The sequence below is a fragment of the Rhinoraja longicauda genome, chromosome 1 (genome assembly GCF_053455715.1).
Source record: "Rhinoraja longicauda isolate Sanriku21f chromosome 1, sRhiLon1.1, whole genome shotgun sequence".
In the NCBI taxonomy this organism is placed as follows: Eukaryota; Metazoa; Chordata; class Chondrichthyes; order Rajiformes; family Arhynchobatidae; genus Rhinoraja; species Rhinoraja longicauda.
The window spans coordinates 56,650,220-56,669,894 of NC_135953.1; the positions used below are offsets into that span (position 1 = coordinate 56,650,220).

Consider the following 19,675-nt stretch of genomic DNA (forward strand, 5'->3'; position numbering starts at 1 on the left):
CATGAAGTGCTTTGCAGGCATGTTTGAAATCTTCTTGAAAACCCGCACAAACCTAGTCAAAAAGTATTGTCAAGAAATGCAACATCGGCTGAACAAGGTATTAATGCAAGGTTCAGCGTTCAGAAAGATTTTGCACAATAAATTCCATTGCACTTGCCCCTCGCCGGCACCTCGAGGAAAAACAGCAAGTACAACTCAGGGTTGTTAAAGGTCGCCACTGATATCATTGAAAGTGCACGTGGGGCACGAGCTGTTCCAGGTGGAGCGAATCCCGGGAGCGCGCGCACTGCAGCTTTAACTGGCCCTGCAAAGCCGGCCTTGACTTTCCCAGTGAACTAAGTGGGAAGGTTTGTTGCATTGCGTTGTTCCGAGTGGGTGTCAGTGAAACACGAGTTTCCGCTGTTACGAGTGGGTGTCAGTGAAACATGAGTTTGCGCTGTTACGAGTGGGTGTGTCAGTAGTTTGCACTGTCCTCCTGGTCACTCATTCCAGCATAATTTGAAGCATTATTTCTCAGCGCGTAGTGTTGCAGTTTCTTCCAGGTATTTTCACATCTGCTGCCATATTCTATCTTCTACGTTGTTCGTCGTCTTGCTGCAAGGGTGAACCCGGTAGGCTGTTGGGTGTGTTTTGTGGGCGATGTAGTTTGTGCCCGGGTCTACTAGTCTGAGTGAACAAAGTGGGCGGTGGGCTGTTGCTGAGAGGTTCAACTACAACTCCCAGTGGACTCGGCGACGGGAAGTTACCAGGTGTTGCGAGCGCTGGCTCACATTGAAACGTGTGTTGTTGCCAAAGTGGGAGGTGGGCACAAAATTATAAGGCAATGTTTGTTGCAATGTATTTTTCTAGTTGCAATTACGCTAAATGAAAATTGGCAAACTGTAGATATGTCACTCATTGTAAAAATCTTAAATTTCTCTGTTCTCCTCTCCCATCTCAATTGTTCAATTTTCCTCGACTTCAAACTTGAGTTTTGCTCGCAGTCTTTACCATCAGCCCAATTATCAATTTTAACTTTATTGGCTGGTAACATATTTTCGGTTCTGTATAATCCAATACAAATAGTAACTTTATTGGATAACGTTGCACTTGTTATTAATATGTTAAAAAAAAAGTTTAATGTGAGTTACATACAAGAAGTTGAGGTTTTTAAATGAACAGAGCGAGTTTTCTTTTGCTAATTCCCCCAACATGGCTTTTGGAGCAATACTGGCGAATGTCTGGTGGTTAATTATTGCCTAATGTATATTGTTTTGATTCCATTCCAACGAGATAGAGATATTTGCGTATTAGTAAGGATCAGCGTTTTAACAGCTGCCAAATGTTCCATGGGTTTGGAACTGCAATTGAACTTTGTGCCAGGTATTTATCAGTGAGATGTCTCCCTTTAGCTGGTTTACCAAGCAAACAACTTGACATCACTGAATAATGTGGTCACATTTTCAGGTTGTTCCTGCAACAAAGGCCTATTTCCAAATAGAGGAGTGGATTATCATGTTTGCATGGCTGGAGTTTGCTTGTTATGTTTACCCAAACTGGAGCAAATAGTTGTAACCTAATATATTTAAGAATAATAATTAACATGAAATTTTATCCGATGTACGGTAAATCATTTCCCATTGGTGTACACTGCCTTAAGTTTTGAACTTAGTTTGTTGTTTTCAATTGAGTTATTGCACCCCAAAGGGTTATAATTCACCTGGAGAATGCATTTTTAAAATCGTGATATTGCAAAGGGAAACAAAATCTCCAGAGTTGGAATAATTATTGGCAATTCCAGCAGTGTATTGTTAATTGAAGTATTGCATGATTATCTTCAAATTGTTTGAATTCAAATCGAGACTTGAACACACATCCTGGCCAACTATTCTAGTGAAGAGATATTCTGTTGCAAGATATACTTTCAAGGAGTATTCTTTTCTGAATTAATATTAAATCAATTATAGTTTGTTAAATGAACACACTATATTCCATTATCCTTTACCACAAACTGCAAATTTTCTGGTCATAAGGACATAGGGAATAGGGGTAGAATTAGGCCATTTGGCCCATCAAATATACTCTGCCATTCAAACATGGCTGATCTATCTCTCCCTCCTAAAGCCTTCTCCCCATAATGGTCCTATGATATTTTTATTTAAATTATGTTTTGAATTAGTAGCCAGGCCAAGTTAACTGTAAAGCACATGAAAGATAAAACTATCTACAGTCACAATCAGAGCCTCCTGAGATGGGAGATGAATGCAGATAAACTGGAAGAACAGCGTTTCATGTTCTGTTTGGGTACCTTGCCAGACAATGGCAGGAATTTTGTGTTCTCCAATTTCAAGCATACCTACCTTCCCAGTGTGTGCACATTTCTCCCACCACGCAAAGTGCCCCTCTGTGCCATCGCCTTGCATCTCCAAGTATTATATTTCTGTTATGCCCCTCTCTTCCCTCGCACCAATGTTCTTCCGCACATATTCTTCTACCTGCTTCAAAGTCCACTCCTTTTCTTTATCTCTCACCCTTCGGTCTCTATTTCACCAAGCGTTTGTCACATTCCACCCACTGCTAATCACCCCCTGCCCCTTCACTTGCGCCCACCTATTACTTCCCAGGTTCTGCACTTTTCCAGCTTTTATCCCCTACTCCATCAGCCTGAAGAAGTGTCCCAACCTGATGTCATCTTTCCATTCCCTCCATAGATGCTGTCTGACCTGCTGAATTCCTCCAGTCTTTTGTTATTTTATTGCGAGAACCATATTGAAAACATTGGTTCCTTTGTCAGGATTTAAGGAGAACGTATTTGGCATTTAGTCCCTTTTGCATGCTCAGCCATTGGTCGATACTCTAGTGGTATTTTACCTCTGCATTGGCCCCATATCTGTTAATTCCTTAATATCAAGTTTATTACTCAATTTTTAATAAGCAACTGGACCTTGTAGCTCTTTTTGGGGGTGGAGGAAGAAGAGAGATGGGGTGCAGAAGACCTTTTTTATTAATGGCTACTTATAGATTCCATAAGCCCCAGTTCTGAATATTTCAGCCAGGGGAAATGGATGCATTGTCCACTCTTGAAGAATTTAAGCTACATTTCCAAAGTGTGGTGTCAGCCTGGTCTGATTTCTGTTAATGGGAATTACAAGAATCCATTTAGCCACATCGATTGAAAATATGTTTTGCTTGAAGAAAAACAGATATGCTGCAAGAACTCAACATGTCAAACAGCTTCTGTGGAAAGCAAAAACAGCCAACATTTTGTGTAGAAATGCAGCATTTATGCTAGAATATTGTGTGCAGTCGAGTCTCTCCCAGCTTCTCTGGTGGGGAAAGAAGACCAGCACGTAGCAGTTTGGACATAGACTCATTGACGTTCTTTGTAATCTCAGTGTCTTCACTCGTGTATCTATATCATCTTTCAATAAGGGCCAATGTTACCTTTGCTTACCTAATTGCTTGGTGAACCTGCAACTTGACTTTGAATGATTTTGTGTATAAGGAAACCCAAGTTTCTTTGAATATCAACACTTTATAATTTCTATTCACAAAATGCTGGAGTAACTCAGCAGGTCAGGCAGCATCTCGGGAGAGAAGGAATGGGTGACGTTTCGGGTCGAGACCCTTCTTCAGACTGATGTCAGGGGGGCGGGACAAAGGAAGGATATAGGTGGAGACAGGAAGATAGAGGGAGATCTGGGAAGGAGGAGGGGACGGGAGGGACAGAGGAACTATCTAAAGTTGGAGAAGTCGATGTTCATACCACTGGGCTGCAAACTGCCAGGCAAAATATGAGGTGCTGTTCCTCCAATTTCCGGTGGGCCTCACTATGGCACTGGAGGAGGCCCATGACAGAAAGATCAGACTGGGAATGGGAGGGGGAGTTGAAGTGCTCGGCCACCGGGAGATCAGTTTGATTAATGCGGACTGAGCGCAGGTCTTCAGCGAAGCGATCGCCGAGCCTGCGCTTGGTTTCGCCGATGTAAATAAGTCGACATCTAGAGCAGCGGATGCAATAGATGAGGTTGGAGGAGGTGCAGGTGAATCTTTGTCTCACCTGGAAAGACTGTTTGGGTCCTTGGATGGAGTTAAGGGGGAGGTAAAGGGACAGGTGTTGCATCTCGTGCGGTTGCAGGGGAAAGTGCCCGGGGTTGGGGTGGTTTGGGTAGGAAGGGACGAGTGGACCAGAGAGTTATGGAGGGAACGGTCTCTGCGGAACGCAGAGAGGGGAGGGGATGGGAAGATATGACCAGTGGTGGGGTCCCGTTGTAGGTGACGGAAATGTTGGTGGATGATTCGTTGGATCCGCTGGCTGGTGGGGTGGAAGGTGAGAACGAGGGGGATTCTGTCCTTGTTGCGAGTGGGGGGAGTGGGAGCAAGAGCGGAGCTGCGGGATGTAGAAGAGACCCTAGTGAGAGCCTCATCTATAATGGAGGAGGTGAAGCCCAGTTTATAATTTCTCATTGGTAAATGAAACCCGAGAAAAATAAGTGACCTTGCACTTGACCACATTGTTCCATCTACCATGTTCTTGTCCTATCATTTAGCCTCTGTCTCCTTGAAGCTTCTGTCTCCTTGCAACTTGCACTGCATCCCATCTTTTGATCGCCAGCAAATCTTTGATATTAAACAGTTGAATATTCCAAACACATCTCTGGAATACCTTGTTATAGTTGATTGAAAAGTGTCTAATTTATTCCTAATGGTTTCTGTTAATCTTCAGTTTATTGCCAGAATCGACTACCCATCTCCCCTTTGTTTAATAACATCCATGTGGGGACCAACATTCTGGCAGGCAGGTTTGCTAATGCTTTAAACTAAGTAGTGGGGGGAGGGGTTGACAAATTGGGAATATGAAGATGGAGTTAAGGGGGAAGCGAATACAGGAGAAATTGCAAAGGACTCTCGAATAAATGGGAAGGGAAGTTCTAGAAGGGATAAGAGAGTAAGGTCAGGCCCAATTGTGACCGGTGTGAGAGGGGAGGTGAATACCGAAATTAAAGTGTTGTATTTAAATGCGCGAAGTATAAAAAATAAAGTGGATGAACTTGAGGCTCAGTTAGACATTGACAAGTATGATGTTGTGGGAATCACTGAGACATGGCTACAAGAGGACCAGGGCCGGGAACTGAATATTCAGGGGTACACAACGTATAGAAAAGACAGACAGGTGGGCAGAGAGGGTAGGGTCGCTCTGTTGGTAAGGAATGATATTCACTCCCTTGTAAGGGGTGACATAGAATCAGGAGATGTAGAATCAGTATGGATAGAAATGAGGAATTGTAAGGGTAAAAAGACCCTACTGGGAGTTATCTACAGGCCCCAAAAAGTAGCCTCGACATAGGGTGCAAGTTGAATCAGGAGCTAAAATTGGCATGTCGCAAATGTAATGCTACGGTGATTATGGGAGATTTCAACATGCAGGTAGACTGGGAAAATCAGGTTGGTAATGGACCCCAGGAAAGAGAGTTTGTGGAGTGCCTCCGAGATGGATTCTGAGAACAGCTTGTACTGGAGCCTACCAGGGAGAAGACAATTCCGGATTTAGTGTTGTGTAATGAACCTGATCTGATAAAGGGACTCGAGGTAAAAGAGCCATTAGGAGGCAGTGATCACAATATGATAAGTTTTACTCTACAAATTGAGAGGGAGAAGGGAAAATCGGAAGGGTCAGTATTACAGTATAGCAAAGGGGATTACAGAGGCATGAGGCAGGAGCTTGCCAGAATTGACTGGATGGAGGCCCTAGCAGGGAAGACGGTGGAACATTAATGGCAGGTATTCCTGGGAATAATGCAGAAGTTGCAGGATCAATTTATCCCAAAGAGGAGGAAAGATTCTAAGGGGAGTAAGAGGCACCCGTGGCTGACAAGGGAAGTCAAAGACAGCATAAAAATAAAAGAGAAGAAGTATAACATAGCAAAGAAGAGTGGGAGGCCAGAGGATTGGGACTCTTAAAGAGCAACAGAAGATAACTAAAAAGGCAATAAGGGGAGAAAAGATGAGGTACGAGGGTAAATTAGCCAATAATCGACTTCTCCAACTTTAGATAGTTCTTCTGTCCCTCTCTTCCCCGCCTCCTTCCCAGATCTCCCTCTATCTTCCTGTCTCCACCTATATCCTTCCTTTGTCCCGCCCTCCTGACATCAGTCTGAAGGGCCTCGACCCGAAACGTCACCCATTCCTTCTCTCCTGAGATGCGCCCTGACCTGCTGAGTTACTCCAGCATTTTGTGAATAATATAAAGGAGGATAATAAAAGCATTTTTAGGTACGTGTAGAGGAAAAAAATAGTCAAGGCAAATGTGGGTCCCTTGAAGACAGAAGCAGGGGAATTTATTATGGGGAACAAGGAAATGGCAGATGAGTTAAACCGGTACTTTGGATCTGTCTTCACTAAGGAAGATACAAACAATCCCCCCGATGTTCTACTGGCCAGAGATCCTAGGGTGACGAAGGAACTGAAGGAAATCCACATTGGGCAGGAAATAGTTTTGGGTAGACTGATGGGACTGAAGGCTGATAAATCCCCAGGGCCTGATGGTCTGCATCCCAGGGTACTTAAAGAGGTGGCTCTAGAAATTGTGGATGCATTGGTGATCATTTTCCAATGTTCTATAGATTCAGGATCAGTTCCTGTGGATTGGAGGGTAGCTAATGTTATCCCACTTTTTAAGTAAGGAGGGAGAGAGAAAACGGGAAATTATAGACCAGTTAGTCTGACATCAGTGGTGGGGAAGATGCTGGAGTCAATTATAAAAGACAAAATTGCGGAGCATTTGGATAGCAGTAACAGGATCGTTCTGAGTCAGCATAGATTTATGAAGGGGAAATCATGCTTGACTAAACTTCTGGGATTTTTTGAGCTTGTAACTAGGAAAATTGACAGAGGAGAGCCGGTGGATGTGGTGTACCTCGACTTTCAGAAAGCCTTCGACAAGGTCCCACATAGGAGATTAGTGGGCTAAATTAGAGCACATGGTATTGGAGGTAGGGTACTGACATGGATAGAAAATTGGTTGACAGACAGAAAGCAAAGAGTGGGGATTAATGGGTCCCTCTCAGAATGGCGGACTAGTGACTAGTGGGGTACCGCAAGGCTCAGTGCTGGGACCGCAGCTATTTACAATATACATTAATGATTTGGATGAGGGGATTAAAAGTACCATTAGCAAATTTGCAGATGATACAAAGCTGTGTGGTAGTGTGAACTGTGAGGAAGATGCTATGAGGTTGCAGGGTGACTTGGACAGGTTGTGTGAGTGGGCGGATGCATGGCAGATGCAGTTTAATGTGGATAAGTGTGAGGTTATCCACTTTGGTGGTAAGATTAGGAAGACAGTATTATCTGAATGGTGTCAAGTTAGGAAATGGGGACGTACAACGAGATCTGGGTGTCCTAGTGCATCAGTCACTGAAAGGAAGCATGCAGGTACAGCAGGCAGTGAAGAAAGCCAATGGAATGTTGGCCTTCATAACAAGAGGAGTTGAGTATAGGAGCAAAGAGGTCCTTCTGCAGTTGTACAGGGTCCTAGTGAGACCGCACCTGGAGTACTGTGTGCAGTTTTGGTCTCCAAATTTGAGGAAGGATATTCTTGCTATTGAGGGCGTACAGCGTAGGTTTATTAGGTTAATTCCCGGAATGGCGGGGCTGTCATATGTTGAAAGACTGGAGCGACTAGGCTTGTTTACACTGGAATTTAGAAGGATGAGAGGGGATGTTATCGAAACGTATAAGATTATTAAGGGGTTGGACACGTTAGAGGCAGGAAACATGTTCCCAATGTTGTGGGAGTCCAGAACTTGGGGCCACAGTTTAAGAATAAGGGGTAGGCCATTTAGAACGGAGATGAGGAAAAACGTTTTCAGTCAGAGAGATGTGAATCTGGAATTCTCCGCCTCAGAAGGCAGTGGAGGCCAATTCTCTGAATGTATTCAAGAGAGAGCTAGATAGAGCTCTTAAGGATAGCGGAGTCAGGGGGTATTGGGAGAAGGCAGGAATGGGGTACTGATTGGGAATGATCACCCATGATCACATTGAATGGTGATGCTGGCTCGAAGGGCCAAATGGCCTACTCCTGCACCTATTGTCTATTGCCTATTTGAAGTCATCTGGCCATCCAAAGATGTTTGATCCATTCGTTCTCACCACTAATTATCTAAAAATAATTTTGGGTTGACTGCCTTTCATAATTCTCTAAAGGACCTGTCAATATTACTTTAACAGTGTCTAGAGCTTTCTACTTCCGATGTCTTGCTCAGTCTTAAAGTTGGCCCTTCAATCAAAGTCATGCTACTTGTAAAAATCTCAAAGGCACAGACATCACACTTCTATGTTTGCCTGTACCTTTTGCTGTGGTACAAAACAAACCCATCCTGGATTGTTGTAAGTAACAAGTAATTAACAACTAAATATAACCGTACAACCTAATTGCAAGGGTGGAGTGCTTCAATGCTTTTGCTTTTAACTTAACTAGTCATTGGATCCACATTTTGACCCTGCTGCCTTCCAAAGTTAAAATTAAGTAAATTGTCCAAAGTGTACAGTTTCCAGTCTTGGTTTCAAGATTTTAAATTACTTTAATGCTTTGTAGATAAAAGTACACGTGTAATGTTCAAGGGACACCTTTTTCAATTGTGAACATGTTAAGTGGTTGTAGGGAAATGTGGGAGCAATCACATTAACAATTTGAGTGTGATTTTTTTTTGTACATTGAAGAGAAACATTTTGTAGGATGTCACGCAGCTGAAATTTAGACTTGTTCTGGCCCATCTCCCCATTGATTCAGTAAAATAAATAAGCTGTTTCCATTAACTTTATCCACTTTCACCACTCATCCACACGAGAGGCAGTTTATTGTAATTGAACTCAACAACCTTTTAGGTGTTTATAGGAATCGAAACTCTGCTTCTTGCATGGGAAATGGGCTGCTCCTTTAAGAATGCTGAGAACATTTGATATATCAAGGTCAAGTAGCAGGACTGTAAAGAAACAATAAGTATTTTTGCATTCAGCAGGGTACCGGATCTCTGTCTGATTTCAAACTAAATAAAGGCTTATCTTATCTCTCAATAATTTTCCCAGCCCAGCCAAGCAAAACGTAGTGTTGCCAATTGTCCCAAAATGCATGGTAAATTAGCTGGACCTTGCCATAATGAGGACTCGCTAATCTACAAGTGAGAATTTTGCCAGAAATAGGACACGTGCTCCATTTTAAAATACAAATGTTATTAAAATTACTGCTTGCACATTTATGGATTTAAATTTTTTTTGATTTTGAAATGATCTTTGTTTATACAGAGATGATTCAGCTGTTGGAAATGACTACAGGTAAGTAGAATGGTTGGCATGGACATGGTGTGCCAAAGAGCCTATTACTGTGCTGTATAACTGATCTTGTCTAATGAATTTGTGCATTCATGATTCACTCTGTTTATAGCAGTGCCTTCAGATGTCTGCACCATAAGCTCTGAAATACCATCCTTGCTTAAATATTTATTTACACATGAGTCACCATTTTTCCTCCAAAGCATTGCATAAGTGCAAATTGCAGTTCTGAAGATCCATCAAGAATTTTGTACTTGTATATTAGGGAAAAAACCCAGTTTTGTCATTAACTTCTTGAGTTCACATCCAGTACCTTTATTTACTTTGCCCCTTGAATAAAGTTTGTTTTCAGTTATATTGCGTAATGTTTACTTAAAGTAGATACCTGTATTTTCCCCCTTAAATGAAGATGGGTTTCTCTTTGACAAGTTACCAACCAACACCTTGTTAGTTTCGAACCCATATTTTCTTCAACCTGAGTAGTATCTTGATGCATTTGTAATATCTGGAATTGGAAACTAAAATGGAAATTCTTGTCTGGCATATGCACAACCAATATTTGGACAGCAGAGAGACACAGCCGTTTTAACTGTTGCCTCACAGTGCCAGAAACCCAGGTTTGATCCTGATCTCGAATGGTGTCTGTATGGAGTTTACACCTCAGTGACCGTTTGCGTCTGGTGCTCTGTTTTCTTTCCGCATCCCAAAGACATGCAGGTTTGTAGGTTGTGGCCCCTGTATATCGCCCCCAAAAGTGAAGAGAATGGATGAGAAAGTGGGGTAACAAGGAACTGGTGTGAATGGATGATCGATAGTGAGTGGGACAAAGGGCCTGCATCCATGCTGTATTTAAAAACTTTTCTAAATTGCTCATCAAAATAAGGATTAATGAGCCATCCTTGAACTAAGGGAGTTCTATGTGGATTAATAATTCTGGACACATGGGAAGCTGGAATCTTGAGTAAGTATTAAACAGAGGGTCTTAAGGGAATGGGCAGACATTGCATTGGTCCAGGGTCATTTTTTTTAGATTGATAGTGTAGGGGGAAGCTGGAAAAGAGGTGGAGGTTGGGGGAATTGAGGGGGTATTACTCGAAATTGACAAATTAAATGTTCACACTGTTGTATTGTAAGTTACCCAAGTAGAATACGAGGTGCTGTTCTTCCATTATGCATATGGTCTCTGGCAATGGAAGAGGTCAAGGGTGGTTACCAGGCCTTTTGTTGTCTATTCCCTCAGATGCTGCCTGGTCTGCTCAGTGCCTCCAGCAGTTTGGGTTATATTGCCCTAATTCTGCTTGGTAAAGATGTTGATGTATTAATGGGGAAAAAGCTATTTGTAATATATGACTGACGAGCAATAATGTTACAACATGTTTAAGCCACATAATAAGTACAGACACGTTTAAATAGTTGTAGTTGTTTTATTAAGCAAGTTATGCAAACAAATTTAAATCTGGCAAGCTATCTGTTTTACATTAAAATATTTGTGTCCCAGTGTAGTTCATCCATATTCTGTATTTACTTCTGTGTGGCCCACATGTTTGAAAATTGGTGTGTAGTTTTTATAATTATGTGAGATTAAAGGCTTGTTTTAATTCCACTTTTGGGAGGAAGCACTGAGCTACACTTGAACTGTAACTATTGTAAAGATAAATGCTACTGGGGTGGATGTTTCAGGATTCTGACCCAGTGACCTTGAACTATAATTCCAAGATTAGATGGTGGGATGAAACTTGGATCTGGCGTTTCCATGTGCCTGCTGCCATTTGTCCTCAAGATGGCCGTGCCGTTGTGTTTGGCTGCCTGTCGTCGCTCACCTAGAGATCCTAGTGTTCTTCGAGCCACTTTGGTCTACGAACGCCGAACCCTCCTGTTGATCCGACCCTCCGTCGTCGACTTCTTCAGTCCAGGTCCCGGACAAAGTTTCTTCCAGCGATCACTCCTCGATCAACTCCCGGTAGATGTGTGGGCCCAGCCTTGCATCCACTGCCGTACGAACCGCGCTAGGAGGCGGGGTAAACGCGCGGGAACATTTGAAAAGTTAAAAAACCTCGCCCGCGCTCATCCAACAGCGGCCTACCTCGCCCAGCGCTGCGAAGTCGGACCTGGTCGACCTTACCGCTCCATCCACCGGCGCTCCCTCGAACTCAGTTATGCCGCTCTTCGACCGATCATCCCGGTCCCTGGACTGCCGGCCCGCGGGCTCCCAGCAAGGCCGTCTGTGAAGCGCAGCGGCGTGGTCTCCCTGAACCTCCGCCCGCTGGCGTGGGAGCCGCTACCAGACCGAAGCTTACCTGCTGTCCCTGCTGTCCCTGCTAAAGTGGCCCTGATCAACGCAAGATCCCTACAGAACAAGACCTTCATCCTCAACGACTTCTTCACCACCCGTGGATTGGACTTCTTACTGCTCACAGAATCCTGGCTTAACCCTGGTGAGCTTGCTCCACTCGTGGAACTCTGTCCTGATGACTAACTTTTTCACCTCGCCTAGGCTCTCCGGACGCGGTGGGGGCTTAGCCACTGTGTTTAAGAAGCATTTCAACTGCCGCCTCCTGAACGCTGATCATTTCTCCAGTTTCGAGGTGCAACTAATTAAAGTAGGCCTAGCCTATCCCCTCTTAATTGTTCTTGTGTATCGCCCACCAAAAATGCATAAGGACTTCATCACCCAATTTGCTGATCTGATTTCTAGCATTTTGCCCAAATTTGACCGGGTCATGATTCTTGGTGACTTTAACATTCATGTTTGCTGTCCCACTAAGCCTCTTGTGAGTGAATTTATGCACCTGGTTGAGTCCTTCAATCTGACTCTTCACACCACGGGACCCACTCACAAGTTAGGCCATACTCTCAACCTAGTGTTATCGTCCGGATTCCCAATCTACAACATTGAAACTACTGAGGCTTGTCTATCGGACCACAGCGCTATCATTTTTGACGCATCTCTGCCTTTATCTCCCGCAAAATCTCATCTCCCTGTTCGTTACTCCCGCGACATAAATTCATTGACTGACAGTAAATTCTCCGAGGCTCTCACAGCTGCCCCCAACGTCTGCACTATTGAGGCTTTTCCCCCCCCATCTCAGCACTGAGGATCTCACCTCTTTATTTAATATCACTTGCTCTTCCATCCTGGATTCTATCGCTCCCCTTAAAATGAAAAAGCCTAAGCCCAAAGGTCGGCCTTGGCTCAATGACACCACCAAAGCCCTAAGAAGGGAGTGCAGAAAATCAGAACGGAGGTGGAAATGTGACAAGCTTCAAATTTCCTTCGAAATTCTGAGAAACAATCTTCTCAAATACCAGGAAGCAGTAAAGTCTGCTAGAGCACAATACTTCTCCGACCTTATCTCCAAAAACTCTCATAACTCCAAGGTCCTATTTAGCACAATTACCTCTGTCATATGTCCCGCCCCCAGTACCAGCTTAGTTGGGTCCCCTGCTAAGTGCGGAGAATTCGCTAAATTTTTCACCAGCAAAGTTGAGAACATTAGAATGAACATTTCCCCTCCCACCCGTGACCTAGCTGTCTCACTAGTCTGTTCATCTAAATTGGACTGTTTCCAACCCGTCACTCTATCCTCCCTTGCAAAGCTTGTCTCCGCTATGAAACCTGCAACCTGCCCCCTTGATCCTGCCCCCACTGCCCTTCTGAAGGATGTCATTGCAATAGCCGGTCCCAGCATCCTGTCTATTATCAACAGTTCTCTGGCCACTGGCACTGTTCCAACCTGTTTCAAGCACGCGGTGGTCCAGCCCCTACTGAAAAAACCTAACCTAGACCCCACCTTGCCTAGCAACTACAGACCCAAACTGCCATTCCTGTCAAAAGTCCTTGAAAAGGCAATTCTAAACCAATTAGTGCCCTACCTACACCAAAACACCATCCTGGAAAATTTCCAGTCAGGTTTCAGAGCCCACCACAGCACAGAGTCTGCCTTGTTGAAGGTACACAACGACCTGCTTCTCGCCATCGACACCGGCGACTGTGCAATCCTGCTCCTTCTCGACCTCAGCGCAGCGTTCGATACAGTGGACCACACCATCCTTATTGACCGTCTCCGGTACGAGGCTGGCATTGATGGCACTGCCCTGAGCTGGTTCGTTTCCTACCTCAAAGATTGGAGTTTCGCCATCAACATAGGCAGTTATTCCTCTGCTTCAGCTAGCCTCTCCTGCGGAGTTCCACAAGGCTCCATCCTAGGCCCCATTCTCTTCTCTCTATACATGCTCCCCCTTGGCCAAATCATTCAAAGGCACGGCATTTCTTTCCACTGCTATGCCGATGACACTCAGCTTTACCTCCCCCTGAAACCCAACAACCAGTCAAATTTAAACAGCCTCTTACACTGCCTTGAGGACATAAAATGTTGGATGGCACAGAACTTCCTCCAATTAAACGAGAGCAAGTCTGAGGTCATCCTATTCGGGCCCCCCCCCCCCCCCCCCCCCCCCCCCCCCGACTCCATCAAATCGATAACAGGCAGTCTTGGAAGCCTATCCTGCCTAGTCAAACCGCATGTCAAAAACCTCGGCGTGATATTTGACTCTGCATTAAAATTTGACAAGCAAGTCAACGCTGTGGTAAAAGCCAGCTTCTTCCAACTTTGTACCATAGCTAAAATCAAACCTTTCCTCCAATTCGACGACACTGAAAAAATCATTCACGCTTTCATTTCCTCCCGCCTAGACTACTGCAACTCCCTATACACTGGGATCAGCCAATCTTCCCTGTCCCGCCTGCAACTGGTCCAAAACGCCACGGCGAGACTCCTGACGGGTACCCGTAAAAGGGACCACATCACGCCGATTCTGGCCTCTCTCCACTGGCTCCCTGTACGGTACAGAATCAACTTCAAGCTCCTCCCATTCACATATAAAGCCCTAAATGGACATCCCCCCCTACATCAAAAATCTTCTAACCCACCTCTCTAACTCCAGGTCCCTCAGGTCGGCCGACTTGGGGCTACTCACTATCCCACGGTCTAGGCTTAAGCTCGGGGGTGACCGCGCTTTTGCGGTTGCAGCTCCTAGACTGTGGAACAGCATCCCTCTCCCCATCAGAACTGCCCCCTCCATCGACTCCTTTAAGTCCAGGCTCAAAACCTATTTCTACTCCCTAGCGTTTGAGGCTCATTGAGGAGGCGCTGTGAACTGTTTTGTATGTGCTGTTATGTTTGCGTGCTACTGTATGTTTCATTTTTTTTCCTTTAGTACCTAATCAGATGTACAGCACTTTGGTCAACGTGGGTTGTTTTTAAATGTGCTATACAAATAAAATTGACTTGACTTGACTTGACTTGGTGGTGGAGATAGTTGGCTTGGGAGATGCTGTTGCTGTAGCATGGGTGAGTAGTTGCACTGCATTTTGTAGCTGTTATGCACGGCAGCCCCTGACTATATGACTCCAAACAAAAACTGAAGCAGGAAGATCCGGTAAAGAAAGTTGTTCAATGGTGTTTTGTGGAAACAGATGACATCCTTCGACTGCTTTGAGTCCATGCACTTGTTCATATTCAAGGATTCAGCAGCCAACCTGACTGAGTAGAACACTCACTTCATCAGTAAGTGTGTAGAGGAATGTGTGCTGAGGAAGACTGTGTTCCCCAGCTGGAAACTATGGATGAACCCACTTGCTTCAAGAAAACTGCTATCACCTCAGTGCCAAAGTAAAGCAAGATCTCATGCCTTAATGATGACCGTCTAGTGGCCTTGAGTTTCTACGTTGAAGGCCAAGACCGCTGCTTACTGGTCAAACGATTATGAGCGATACAAGAAATCTCATTATGATCTTTGCAAAGCCATAGGAATCCTAAGGGACAATACCGGGACAAACTTGAGTCCCAGTACAACCATTCGGACAGATGTTGTCTGTGGCAAGGCCTGAACATTATAACTAGCTACAAACTGAAATCATACAGCTTCGCTGGTGATAGTGTGGTCTTCCCTGATGAACTTAATGCATTCTAGGATCACTTTGAGCAGAAGGCCGGCAGTGTGATGATATATGACCCGTCAGACACTAGTGTGCCTTTCACAGTCACAAGGAAGATGGGACTTTGAGGGTGAACCCATGGAAAACAACTGGCTGGGATGGAATCCTAAGGCCACATCCTTAGGAACTGCGCAGACCAACTAGTGAGTGTTCATAGACATCTTTAATCTCTCCCTACTCTGTTTGGAGGTACTGACTTGCTTCAAGAAAACTGCTCACACCCCTGTGCCAAAGAAAAGCAAGTTCTCATCCCTTAATGATCACTGTCTGGTGGCCTTCACATCCACCACCCTGCGGGGGCTGGTTATGGAACGCATTACATCCAGCCTACCAAGCAGCCTCGATCCACTGCATTTTGCCATGGGCACAACAGGTCCTGCAGATGCCTTCTCCCTGGCACTCATCCCTGGAACACCTGGATAAGATGGACACATACATACTCCTATTCATCAACTAGCCAGTGCCATCTTCGCTTTATTGTGCTGGGGTAGCAGGGCGAAGGCCGTGGACGACAACAGAGCTAAGCTTATCAGGAAGGCTGGCTCTGTCCTGGGGTGGCGTTGGATTCACTGGGGATGGTCTTAGTGGGGAGGATGGTTGTCAAACTGTGGAGCATCTTGGACAATATAGCTCACCCCCACCCTGACGCATTGGTCAACCCGAGAAGCAGGTTCAGAAACAGGTTTGTTCCACCAAGATGCAGCACAGAATGCCACAGGAGATCCCTTTTTCCTGCGGCTATCAAACTGTACAACTCCTCCCCCTTCTGTCGTGGGGTAAACTGACTCTCCCCTTCCCCTCCCCAATCTGCACATCCCAAATCCTGTACTTTCCACTCGTCACTAGGATGGGGGAGAGATGGAGAGAAAGGGAAAGCAAGGGTTACTTGAAGTTAGTGGTCAATATTCATACCGCTGGGTTGTAAGCTGTACTATGTAACCTGGTGCCAAGACTATAACCTTTCCCTCAATGTCAGGGACAAAGGAGATTGTGTAGAAACAAAGAACTGCAGATGCTGTTTTTACAACAAAAAAGCAAAGTGTTGGAGCAACTTGGTGGGTCCGGCAGCATTCCTGGAGGACATGGATAGGTGATGATTTAGGTCAAGACCGTTCAGACTAATTATCAAAAGTAAAAAAACTCAAGACAGTCTGATAATACGCAGATTAACTTCTCTTGTGCGTGAAACGAATCTGAAGCATATTTGCAATTTGTCTGCAAGATGTGGGTGGGGAGGGGTGTGTGGTGCAATGTGCAACCTTTTGCTAATGGCATGTTGGCCTTTATGACAAGAGTTGAGTATAGGAGCAAAGAGGTCATTCTGCATTTGTACAGGGCCCTAGTGAGTACTACCTGGAGTACTGTGTGCAGTTTTGGTCTCCAAATTTGAGGAAGGACATTCTTGCTATTGAGGGAGTGCAGCGTAGGTTCACTAGGTTAATTCCCGGAATGGCGGGACTGTCGCATGTTGAAAGACTGGAGCGACTAGGCTTGTATACATTGGAATTTAGAAGGATGAGAGGGGATCATTGAAACATAGAAGATTATTAAGGGATTGGACACGTTAGAGGCAGGAAACATGTTCCCAATGTTGGGGGAGTCCAGAACCAGGGGCCACAGTTTAAGAATAAGGGGTAGGCCATTTAGAACGGAGATGATGAAAACCTTTTCAGAGTTGTAAATCTGTGGAATTCTCTGCCTCAGAAGGCAGTGGAGGCCAATTCTCTGGATGCTTTCAAGAGATAAAGCACAATGATAGCGGAGTCAGGGGGTATGGGGGGAAGGCAGGAACGGGGTACAGATTGTGGATGATCAGCCATGATCACATTGAATGGCAGTGCTGGCTTGAAGGGCCGAATGGCCGACTCCTGCATCTATTGTCTATTGTCTTGAACCTATACAGTTAAAAGTCAGTGCTGGAGGCTGCATTCAGGGTAGAGTGGCGAGAGGGGGTGAAATATAATGGAGGTGTGGAGCAAATTTGTGGGGGACGCTGATAAGATTGTTTAAAACCTTTTAGATTGGCAGATGTATTTGGAGGGATATGGCTCACTTGCAGGCAGATGAGATTAGTTCAGCTAGGCATCATGTTTGGCACAAACATTGGGGCCGAAGTGCTGCACTTGTTCTAGCTTAGTTTGCCAAAAGTAAGTTCAGTGAACCAAACAAACCATGATTGACCCATGATTGATGTTTAATATAAAATTGCAGAAGTTATTTAACTAATGAGAGTTCATTTTCCCCCCCAGACTTTTGCATGTTTCCAGATATCTTGACCACAGTTGATTCAGTTTCTGCATTGCCAATGCACTGGGGGTTGCTTTCCATCCACCAATTTTAGATTATGTCTGAAATGTTGCCATCTTTAGCCTGAATTTATGCACACACATTCATATTATTTTGACTTCAATATAGAAGATGACTTCAACTGCCAACATCTTAACTGGTTTCTTCTAAACATGACTAAGCATCTCAATCAAATCAGTGTAATTCGTGCTGTTTGGTGCCAATGGGGTGGACCAAAATGGCAGCTTTTCCCAATGACATCCATATCATGTGAATGACTAAAATGTCAAAAGGTGTGCTTTAAAGATGACCCCACGGGTTGGTCATGGGCAGAAGTACTTTACCCGGTGAAAATATCACACTTGTTTTCTCCGATGAAATTCAGTCGGAGCTTGAACTATAACATATCCAAAATGTGCACTCAGCTTTTGTTCTTTGATTCTACCTAAATTGGAAACAATCCTGCTACTATTTTATCCAGTATTGCTATTTTCTCCAGTCCATAGCTTGCAAAAAATGGTGCTGCTGAAAGTCTGTGCAAATTTTCATGATCGTTAAAGTTGTAAATTGCTTGGCTCGAGGAGAAGAGATTAACATTTGCTTTCAAGGTACAGTAGTTATTTTGTGCTATTTAAAAGGATTTGCTGCCGTCTGCATTCTTGCTAATGCATTTTGTGGAAAAGTGATTTGCTGTGCAACCTTTCATGCTAATTTATCCTGAGTGGAACAGACACACCCATTTCAATGACGAAGCAGCCAGTTCCTGCTGGAACTTTGGCTCGTTTGGATCTGGAAATACAGCACAAGAAAGAGCGTTGCTACGCTCATTAAACAGCAGCTTTCAGGAGACCACGGATTATTCCGTATTGCCAAGGTTTAAACACTCCGCCCTGTCTGAGAAAGTGAACACTTGCCCTTTGTGCTGCATTGCTGGGTTAATCCACAAGGAGCAGTCCCATGAGAGTTCTTAATGCAAGCCGATGGTTTAGTTTACAGTACATCTCCGTTTCCAGAATGTCGCAACCGACAAACAACCAAGTGAGTGCCTGCCTCCACTTAATGAAGAAGATTTCATGATTCAGTACTTTTAGCGTGTTGTCCTTTTAGTGGTAAACGTTTTATGGTAAGTTGCTTTTTATTGGACCCAGTATTGACCCCTCTCGGTTGTACATTTTCCAAAGTGCTGCTCTTGAGAGCATTCCGGACACTTTGTTTTTGGAACTGCTCATAGACTATAGTCGTGTTTGGGCATTTCGCAGGTTAAATGCAAAGAAATGTTGGCCATTCAGCCGTTCTGGAAAGACGTTTAAGAAACTAAATGAACTCCAAAAAGTGAATAATTTATTTCGCACCTACTTCTGCGAGTGAAATGTTGATGTTGCATTGAATTGGAATCCTCAGCGAAAGTCTGTATTAAATGGCGAAATAAATTGTCAAAATGTAAACCTACCTCCTATCATGAATTTCATTCGCGATTATATTGCGCCATTAATTATTTACCTTTTTGTAAACGTCTTGCGACGGAAACACCGCGAGTTGGAAGATCTTAGTTTGTCTTGGCACTGATCTCTCTACCACCCCCCCCCCAACCACTCAACAGAGGTGAAATGCTAAACTTTTAATCTGACTCGCATCTCAATCATTGTTTTGGAGGAAATTACGAAATGAGTCATTTCAGCCCTTTATATGAGCCATTTCAGCCCTTCAATATACTGGCTCGCAGAGCAGTCGCCGTTCATTTTACTAGGCTCCCATGAAAGTACTCTTCCTGCCCCCCTCTCTACCTTAAAGGTTTCAAGGTCAGTTTATTGTCACGTGCACCAATTAAGGTACAATGAAATTCCAATTACCATACAGCCATACTAAAAAAAAAGCAACAAGACGAACAACTACATAAAAGTTAACATATACATCCACCACAGTGGATTCCCCATGTCCTTCACTGTGATGGAAGGCTTCTACACATGCGGAATCGGCGATAATTTCCAGATACTTTGAAGATGTGTATTACAGAAATTAGTTGCTTAAAGCTTTAATGAAGTTTTAGTAAATTGGAATTTTCATTTGCCTCACAACAATTTA

The 19,675-nt window shown here is 44.2% G+C and overlaps 1 protein-coding gene across 4 annotated transcripts in view; it reads left to right on the forward strand.

Annotated features, from left to right (window-relative positions):
• Nucleotides 1–436: 436 nt before the first annotated feature.
• The window catches only part of mtus1b (microtubule associated tumor suppressor 1b), a 139,061-nt gene continuing 119,822 nt past the window's right edge, over nucleotides 437–19,675 (forward strand). For 2 of the 4 annotated variants that reach the window (XM_078397765.1, XM_078397794.1), the window contains exon 1: nucleotides 18,388–18,716. The gene's annotated coding sequence lies outside the window, so the exon portion shown is untranslated. Of the gene's footprint in view, nucleotides 543–18,387; nucleotides 18,717–19,675 lie in introns of those variants that run through there. The other 2 variants (XM_078397785.1, XM_078397775.1) reach the window with 2 other exon arrangements.